We start from the raw sequence: 9,421 nt of genomic DNA, 5'->3' as shown, positions 1-9,421 counted from the left end.
AACATTCTTCATACTGCATTAATATATGCTACTTTTAAACTTTCATGACCAAAACTGTATTTATTAAATACTCTTCATTCCCTCATGGGTGACTTTTTAAATGAAAGAACAAATTAATAGTGTTGCTACCTTTTTGTAGTAAGACTTCTGCTGCATACTTTGCATTGATTGATTAATACTTTTATTAGTAGATTGCACAGTACAGTACATATTCCGTACAATTGACCACTAAATGGTAACACTCAAATAAGTTTTTCAACTTGTTTAAGTCGGGGTCCACGTTGATCAATTCATGGTTCAAATATATACTATCAGCATAATACAGTCATCACACAGGTTAATCATCATAGTATATACATTGAACAGCATATTGCTGTTGTCCGCTGAATATCTTCCCACTTGAAGCCAAACCACCGCCAGATGATGGATCCCCTGCTCTTTATGTTGGGCATTTATTGTTCTTCCTCCATTTGTGATAAGTTTCGCACCATCTCTCTTGTATTGTCACGAGCTCCGCCCGCTCGACCTGGCTCAGCTAACGTTAGCCATGCTGCTACCTCGCTGATCGGCGAGAGCTATGACGCTAGACTCGCGAGAGTATGTGACGTATGTAAGAAGGCGGGCTTGTTTTCCGTATCTGTCAGAATGAGAGACGAGGAGGAGTGTTGTGTGATGCCCGCAGCAACACGACCTGCCTCAGCTAACATTAGCCATGCTAACGTTAGCTGAGGCGAGAGCATATGACGCTAGACCCGCGACAGTATGTGGCGTATGTAAGAAGGCGGGCTTATTTTACGTCTCTGTGAGAGGGACAGACGAGAAGAAGTGAGACACGCCAGTAATGTAATAAACACAGATTAAAGCAACGGTGTGAGAACATATTATCGAATATTAGGATATAGTCATTTTTTATATCGCACAGAGACAAACCTGCAATATACATATATATACATATACATAAATATACATATATTTATACATACACACGCACATACATATATATATATATATTAGGGGTGGGCAAATTAGTGCGTTAATTATGAGTTAACTCATCAATCTATTAACGCCGACAATTATTTTATCGCAAATTTGCGTATGTTGTTTACATGCTTTTATTTTGTTAACGCCTTTTCTTAACAAGATGGCGTCGCCCGGCGTCGAGGGGCTCTTGGTAAAGATGGAACATTTGGCAAAAATACCGGACAATTCTGCAAATTTCATGGCTGGCTTGCAGCGTGGTCACTCCGGGATCACTTACGACCGCCAGACAATTCTGAATGCGGATAGATCGGGCCGTTTTGGACTGAATGACGTGTGCTTGCTAGACCGACTAGCTAGCATGGGAATAGTTTGCCGGCTACATCCAGCGGGCTGTGAAGCAGCGGAGTATATGTGTTGTCTGTCTATTTATGGATAATGCAGACGAGGAGTGTTGGCTGAGTTCTTAATGTTTGCTTTCAGAGCGTGCATATCACAACATACAAGATGCCGTTATGGCGACACAACCTATACCGGGCTACCGCGCATGCTCGTCACTCCTGTTGCATGCTGGGTAGGCTAGTTCTTTTATTCCCTGGCTCATAACATCACAATATAGTACCATGTATATGATGCGTTCAGTTTATCAAAGCACCAAGCAAACAATCGGAAAATTCCCATCATATCAATTCCTAGATATGGTCATAATTATTTTAAGTGCACTACGCAGAATAAACACAACATTATTAATATTGCTACTACGGATAATTTGATCAAAAATTCCCTAAAACAGCCCACTACCTATAATATAGGTTTTTTAAACATAAGATCCCTGATAAAAAAAATGTTTCTGCTGTTACCTCAGAAATTGCCTGTTCAGATGTTATGATTGTGGCTCAGAGATTTGTATATAGATTATATTTATTTTCCATAACAAACAGGATAACTTGAATACCCTGGCAGTGGTAGTAATAAGCTTAAATGTTTGTATTTACATTTTTTGAGTTGATTTTCATAAAATATGCTATTTAACTGCTACTGTTTAACAAGGACTGATTTAAATTGTGTTTGCACAACAAATGTTTTGGCGCTTTTGTTCATGTGGGGGAATATTCCAATAAAGGTGCACTACACACTACTTTTGAATTCATTATTGGGCTTTGCATATACAATGCAGTTAATCGCGATTAATCAGAGAAATGGTGCGATTAACTTTGATTAAAATTTTTAATCGTTGCTCAGCCCTAATATATATATATATATATACATATACACACACACATACATATATATACAGTGAGTATATTGTACATATTACATATTGTTATGATGTCTTACTACATTATATATACTTGCAGTGTGTATATTGTACATATTACATATTGTTATGAAAGGTGTCTATTACTACATTATATATATACTTACATTGTGTATATTGTACATATTACATATTGTTATGAAGGTGTCTTACTACATTATATATATACTTGCAGTGTGTATATTGTACATATTACATATTGTTATGAAAGGTGTCTATTACTACATTATATATATTTATATACATATATATATATATATATATATATGTATATATATATATACACACACACACAGACTTAGTGTGTATATTGCACATTTTACATATTGTTTTAAAGGTGTCTCTTACTACATTACATATATACTTAGTGTGTATATTGTACATATTACATAGTTATGAAGGTGTCACAACAATATAAATAAACTTGCAGTGTGTATATAAAATATAATACATATTGTTATGAAGGTGTGTGTTACATTTATATATATATATATATATATATATATATATATATATATATATATATATATATATATATATATATATCTGCAGTGTGTATATTGTACGTATTGTTATGAAGGTGTGTGTTATTACATCACATATATACTTACAGTGTGTATATTGTACATATTACAGATACATTATATATATATATATACATATATATATATGTCTGTTACTACATTTAAAATATACTTATAATGTGTATATAAAATGATGACAAACTTTTTTAAATGATTTTCAGAGCGCTTTATAGGCGGAATAGCGGGACTCCTATTAAGTCCATTGTTAGCTGACTTTAGCTAGCATTTATTAACAATTTACAATGCATAAAAAACATCTGCTCACAAGGGAGGTAGGGGTAAATCATTTTCCAGGATAACTTCACTGTCTCCATGACAACCACCATCAGGAGGTTCTGTAATCATTGCCACTGGTTTGTCCGTCCGTTATTAACTCAAAAAGTTACGGACAGATTTTAATGAAACTTTAAGGAAGATTAAATTTGGGGACTGATCCGGATCATTTCTACTACGCTACTATATGTTTAGGTTTCTGAGCGTCCATGCTAGTACATTCTGTTTTAGATAGCTCAAAAAGTTATTTGCACGTTTTCATGAGCATTTCAGGAAATGGGATAAGGAAATGTGACTACATTTTGGGGATGGTTCACTGTCTGGATTCAATACACATGCCCTCTATGACTGCTGTTCTAGTTTTCCACCACTGGAAAATTGTTTAAAATTGTCCAGTTTTTCCGGCAGGTTTGCACAAAAAATCAATTCACATCCGGATTGCAATTTGTCTTCATCCCAATTCTGATATAATCATTTTCAAAAATGTATTAAAAATAAATATATAAATATTTAAAACATTTTTAATAACCAATTTTTTAATACCTTTTTAGGCCATTTCCATGCAACCAAAATAAGTTTTTGTAACATGTAACCTGCTTTGAAAAATATTCATAATAAGGCTAGACAGGGGATGTGATTTTGCAATGCATTGTGGGTGCCAGGTAGCCAGTTTTTCCTGGACATATGTTTTGTTTACATGGCTGTACTGTACCTGCGGTATTGTGAGAGAGAGCAACAAATTGGATTAAAATGGATCATATCAGATAAAAAAAATAAAACAAGGGACAGTGCTGAAACAAACTGGACTTTGTTCCAAAGGCTCGCCACCTTGAAAAAAATCAGTCAAATGGTGGAATTGATCCATATTAGCATGTCCAATAAAACGTGTCCTATATCTCCATAGTCAATGAAGTCAGTTCTAATACAGGCCAAACATTTCGGAAGGCAAAGATGGTAAAGTGTGTGTGTAAGACCTTGGAATTTTACACCATAAAGAGAAGACTGTGGTCCTTTCACAGGTAAATCACAACCATCTGATTGCACACAACCATCTGATTGGTTACATACAAAATCAATCAGCAGTGCGTATTCAGAGCGATGTAACAGCCAATCAGCAGTGCGTATTCAGAACGCATGTTGTCAATGCTTTAGCATCGAGCAGATATGAGTTTAGCAGGAGAGCAGCGGACTCTCCCCAAATAATAATAAACACTTCCAAGTCAACTACTTTCTAAACATCACTATGAGCCCGTTGACCTTCTAGAAACTTAAACTGCAGCTCAGCTCACTCACAGTTTTGGCTTTAGGTGAAGGCTAGTTAGCTTTTAGCGTAACGTTAGGTCATTTTGCGGTGTGTGTGTGTGTGTGTGTGTGTGTGTGTGTGTGTGTGCGTGTGAGTGTGCGTGTGAGTGTGCGTGTGAGTGTGCGTGTGAGTGTGCGTGTGTGTTAGGGGCAGCAAAGCCCTGTCTGTCTGTTATTGCATTAAACTGCATGGTGTACAGGGATGACTAGTCTCACCAACTACTTTCTAAACATCACTATGAGCCCGTTGACCTTCTAGAAACTTAAACTGCAGCCCAGCTCACTCACAGTCTTGGCTTTAGGTGAAGGCTAGTTAGCTTTTAGCGTAACGTTAGCTCATTTTGCGGTGTGTGTGTGTGTGTGTGTGTTAGGGGCAGCAAAGCCTTGTCTGTCTGTTATTGCTTTAAACTGCATGGTGTACAGGGATGACTAGTCTCACCAATTGCTGTTGTACTATTTTTTCTGCTATAGTTACATTAATAATCATTAGTAATGTAGCAGCCTAATTTGAATGGCAGGGTCCATGCTATCACATGTTGACAAAAATATAAAATGGCGTAGTGGGTAGAGCGGCCGTGCCAGAAACCTGAGGGTTGCAGGTTCGCTTCCCACCTATTGACATCAAAGTCACTGCTGTTGTGTCCTTGGGCAGGAAGCTTCACCCTTCGCCCTCGGTGCTGCTCACACTGGTGAATGAATGATTGGTGGTGGTCGGAGGGGCCGTAGGCGCAAACTGGCAGCCACGCTTCCGTCGGTCTACCCCAGGGCAGCTGTGGCTACAGATGTAGCTTACCACCACCAGGTGTGAATGAATGATGGGTTCTCACTTCTCTGTGAGCGCTTTGAGTATATAACAATAGAAAAGCGCGATATAAATCTAATCCATTATTATTATTATTATTATTACATAGTAAAAGTCAACTACAGGCTTCCCAAATGCTGTAATAAATTAAGCATGATGAGTTGACTTGAAGCCGTTTAATGTTGCACTTTTTATATGTAAAATAAAGGTTTTGTCATTTTATTTAATCAAAGCAACAACTTGAGGCAGTTTAATGTGGATTAACGTAGGCAGAACTATTATAGTGTTCCCAATGTTAAAAAGATAAAGCCTTTGTTTCCAAATTTGGTAAATAAATAACCCAAAAAATGTATATTGTTGTTTTCTTACTGTACCAAAAATGAACCGAACCATGACCTCTAAGCCGAGGTACGTACCAAACCGAAATTTTTGTGTACCGTTACACCCCTAATATATATATATATATATATATATATATATATATATATATATATATATATATATATATATATATATATATACATATATACATATACATATACAAACCCTGTTTCCATATGAGTTGGGAAATTGTGTTAAATGTAAATATAAATGGAATACAATGATTTGCAAATCCTTTTCAACCCATATTCAATTGAATGCACGACAAAGACAAGATATTTGATGTTCAAACTCGTAAACTATTTTTTGGGGCAAATAATAATTAACTTAGAATTTCATGGCTGCAACACGTGCCAAAGTAGTTGGGAAAGGGCATGTTCACCACTGTGTTAAATCACCTTCTCTTTTAACAACACTCAATAAAGGTTTGGGAACTGAAGAAACTAATTGTTGAAGCTTTGAAAGTGGAATTCTTTCCCATTCTTGTTTTACGTAGAGCTTCAGTCGTTCAACAGTCCCAGGTCTCCGCTGTTGTATTTTACGCTTCATAATGCGCCACACATTTTCGATCGGAGACATGTCTGGACTGCAGGTGGGCCAGGAAAGTACCCGCATTCTTTTACTACGAAGCCACGCTGTTTTAACATGTGACATTGCATTGTTTTGTTGAAATAAGCAGGGGCATCCATGATAACGTTGCTTGGATGACAACATATGTTGCTCCAAAACCTGTATGGACCATTCAGCATTAATGGTGCCTTCACAGATGTGTAAATTACCCATGCCTATGATGGTTATTTTCCTCTTTGTTCCGGAGGACACCACATCCACAGTTTCCAAATATAATTTGAAATGTGGACCTGTCAGACCACAGAACACTTTTCTACTTTGCATCAGTCCATCTTAGATGAGCTCGGGCCCAGCCAAGCCGGCGGCGTTCCTGGGTGTTGTTAATAAATGGCTTTCGCTTTGCATAGTAGAGTTTTAACTTGCACTTACAGATGTAGCGACCAACTGTAGTTACCGACAGTGGTTTTATGAAGTGTTCCTGAGCTCATGTGGTGATATCCCTTACACACTGATGTTGGTTTTTGATGCAGTACCGCCTGAGGGGTCAAAGGTGTGTAATATCATCGCTTACGTGCAGTGATTTCTCCAGATTCTCTGAACCTTTTGATGATTTTATGGACCCGTAGATGGTAAAATCCCTAAATTACTTGCAATAGCTCGTTGAGAAATGTTGTTCTAAACTGTTCGACAATTTGATTACAAATTGATGACCTTCGCCCCATCCTTGTTTGTGAATTACTTAGCATTTCGTGGAAGCTGCTTTTATACCCAATCATGGCACCCACCGTTTCCCAATTAGCCTGCACACCTGTGGGATGTTCCAAATAAGTGTTTGATGAGCATTCCTCAACTTCATCAGCATTTATTGCCACCTTTCCCAACTCAAAGCTCTGCGCCCCCCACCATCTCCCTCAACACCAACGCCAGCACTCCATTAAGGGATTTAAAGGACTACAAGGACATCACAGTACTCCTAGAACATCGCTGGACTTTAAAGGCCCTCTCCATCCTAGAGGAGGATGTACGCCGGCAGTTTTTGAAGCTGAACACACGGAAGACCTCCACCATTGACCATGTCCCTAAGAAAGCAGGGATCACGGGACTCAATGACTACAGGCCGGTTGCGCTGACGTCTATGGTCATGAAGTCCTTTGAACGCTTGGTCCTGCCCCACCTCGAAGACATCAACGCCCCTCTCCTGGACCCACTGTATGTCTGCTTATCCGCGCTGTGATCCATAATAAATGTTCACCTCCGGGAATTTTAAACACGTAATCACCGTGTGTTTGTGTGGCTAAAGGCTAAAGCTTCCCAACTCCATCTTTCTACTGGGACTTCTCCAATATTGATTGAACAAATTTCAAAACATTCAGCAACACAGATGTCCAAAATACTGTGTAATTAAGCCGTTAAAGCAGACGACTTTTAGCTGAGTGTGTGCGTAGCGCTCATACTTCCTGAAACCCTGTGACGTCTTGCGTACACGTCATCATTACACGACGTTTCGAAGACAAATCTCCAGAGAAATTTAAAATTGTAATTTAGTAAACTAAAAAGGCCTTATTGGCATGTGTTGCAATGTTAATATTTCATCATTGATATATAAACTATCAGACTGTGTGGTGGGTAGTAGTGGGTTTCAGTAGGCCTTTAAGATGATAATTGAATCACTTATTTATTTCCAACAAGTTTATAGTTATTTTTATATATTTTCTTCCAAATAGTTCGAGAAAGGCCACTACAAATGAGCAGTATTTTGCACTGACATACAATTTAATAAATCAGAAAATGATGACATAGTGTTGTATTTTACTTCTTTCTCTTTTTTTCAACCAAAAATACTTTGCTCTGATTAGGGGGTACTTGAATCCCCAAAAAATTTCGCAGGGGGTACATCACTGAAAATACGTTGAGAACCACTGTTACCTGTAGCATCAACTCAGGTGTATTCATGTTACCATTGCCAGCTTAATGTGCCGCATATCATTGCTTCCGAACTTCAATATTTAAAACACTAAAAGTGATTTGGAAAAGCGAACTTTGGCTATTTTCCAACAAGCAAAAGGACCAATGCCAGACAAGCATGCACTTGCACCGGGGTGGCTAATGCTAACTGTAATACAAGCTAATGCTAACTGCATCTAGCACGGAGGGAAAGCTCAACATGTTGGCTAAGGAGGACTTTACCTTGAAAATGTGAAAAATGCGAGTCCAACTTCACTCCCACAGCGACCACCAGTCAACCAAGAACCCGCCCGGCGTGGAGAAAAGCCCGCCGCCAGCCGCACATCGTCGCCGGCTAATGATGCTAGCCGCTGGTGCTAGCAGGGGGAGGTAGGTCCGATGGTCTCCCGGCAACAACACCCGATTCCCGGCCTTATTGCCAACCGCGCCACGGGAGAATGTCAATCGGGGGGGGGAAAAAAAAAAAAAGAAAATCGAGGCGCTGCAGTAAAGAGGCGCGACTAATAGTATGACGTCAGTAATAGACGCGACATTGCAGACAGATATGCGTGCATATGTTGAAGATTGCAGAGCTGCGAGCTGCAGGGCGTTCGCGCTCCTAAAAAAAAAACTATCATAGCAGCTATGCGCATGCGCCCTTACTCCACAGACGCGAGAAATCTTTTTTTTAAGTCAACTTTTTTTTTTATAACAACATGTATAACGTTGTTGTAATACAACTTTTCAAAAATAATAAAAGCAGACAAATCAAAAAATTGACGTTGTGCCATTTGATAATGTTTATCATTCTGACCGCTAGAGGGCGTAGAAGAAAATACACTATATTGCCAAAAGTATTTGGCCACCCATCCAAATGATGACAATCACTAATCCAGTGGTTCTTAAAGGCCTACTGAAACCCACTACTAACCACCACGCAGTCTGATAGTTCATATATCAATGATGAAATATTAACATTGCAACACATGCCAATACGGCCTTTTTACTTTACTAAATTACAATTTTAAATTTCCCAGGAGTTTCGTCTTGAAAACGTCGTGTAATGATGACGTGTACATGTGACGTCACACATTTTTAGGAAGTATGAGCGCTACGCACACACTCAGCTAAAAGTCATCTGCTTTAACGGCATAATTACACAGTATTTTGGAGATCTGTGTTGCTAAATCTTTTGCAATTCGTTCAATTATTATTGGAGAAGTCACAGTAGAAAGATGGAGTTGGGAAGCTTTAGCCTTTAGCCACACA

The 9,421-nt window shown here is 38.5% G+C and overlaps 1 protein-coding gene across 2 annotated transcripts in view; it reads right to left on the bottom strand.

Moving 5' to 3' along the window:
* LOC133547892 (calmodulin-regulated spectrin-associated protein 1-B-like) overlaps positions 1 to 8,777 on the bottom strand; it is an 81,764-nt gene extending 72,987 nt beyond the window's left edge. For both annotated transcript variants that reach the window (XM_061893374.1, XM_061893375.1), the window contains exon 1: positions 8,396 to 8,777. The gene's annotated coding sequence lies outside the window, so the exon portion shown is untranslated. The remainder of the gene's footprint in view (positions 1 to 8,395) is intronic.
* Between the last annotated feature and the right edge of the window lie 644 nt (positions 8,778 to 9,421).

This window comes from Nerophis ophidion, unplaced genomic scaffold (assembly GCF_033978795.1).
Source record: "Nerophis ophidion isolate RoL-2023_Sa unplaced genomic scaffold, RoL_Noph_v1.0 HiC_scaffold_245, whole genome shotgun sequence".
Taxonomy (NCBI): domain Eukaryota; kingdom Metazoa; phylum Chordata; class Actinopteri; order Syngnathiformes; family Syngnathidae; genus Nerophis; species Nerophis ophidion.
The sequence above is the reverse complement of the archived record's forward strand: the minus strand, read 5'-3'. Positions and strand labels throughout refer to the sequence as shown.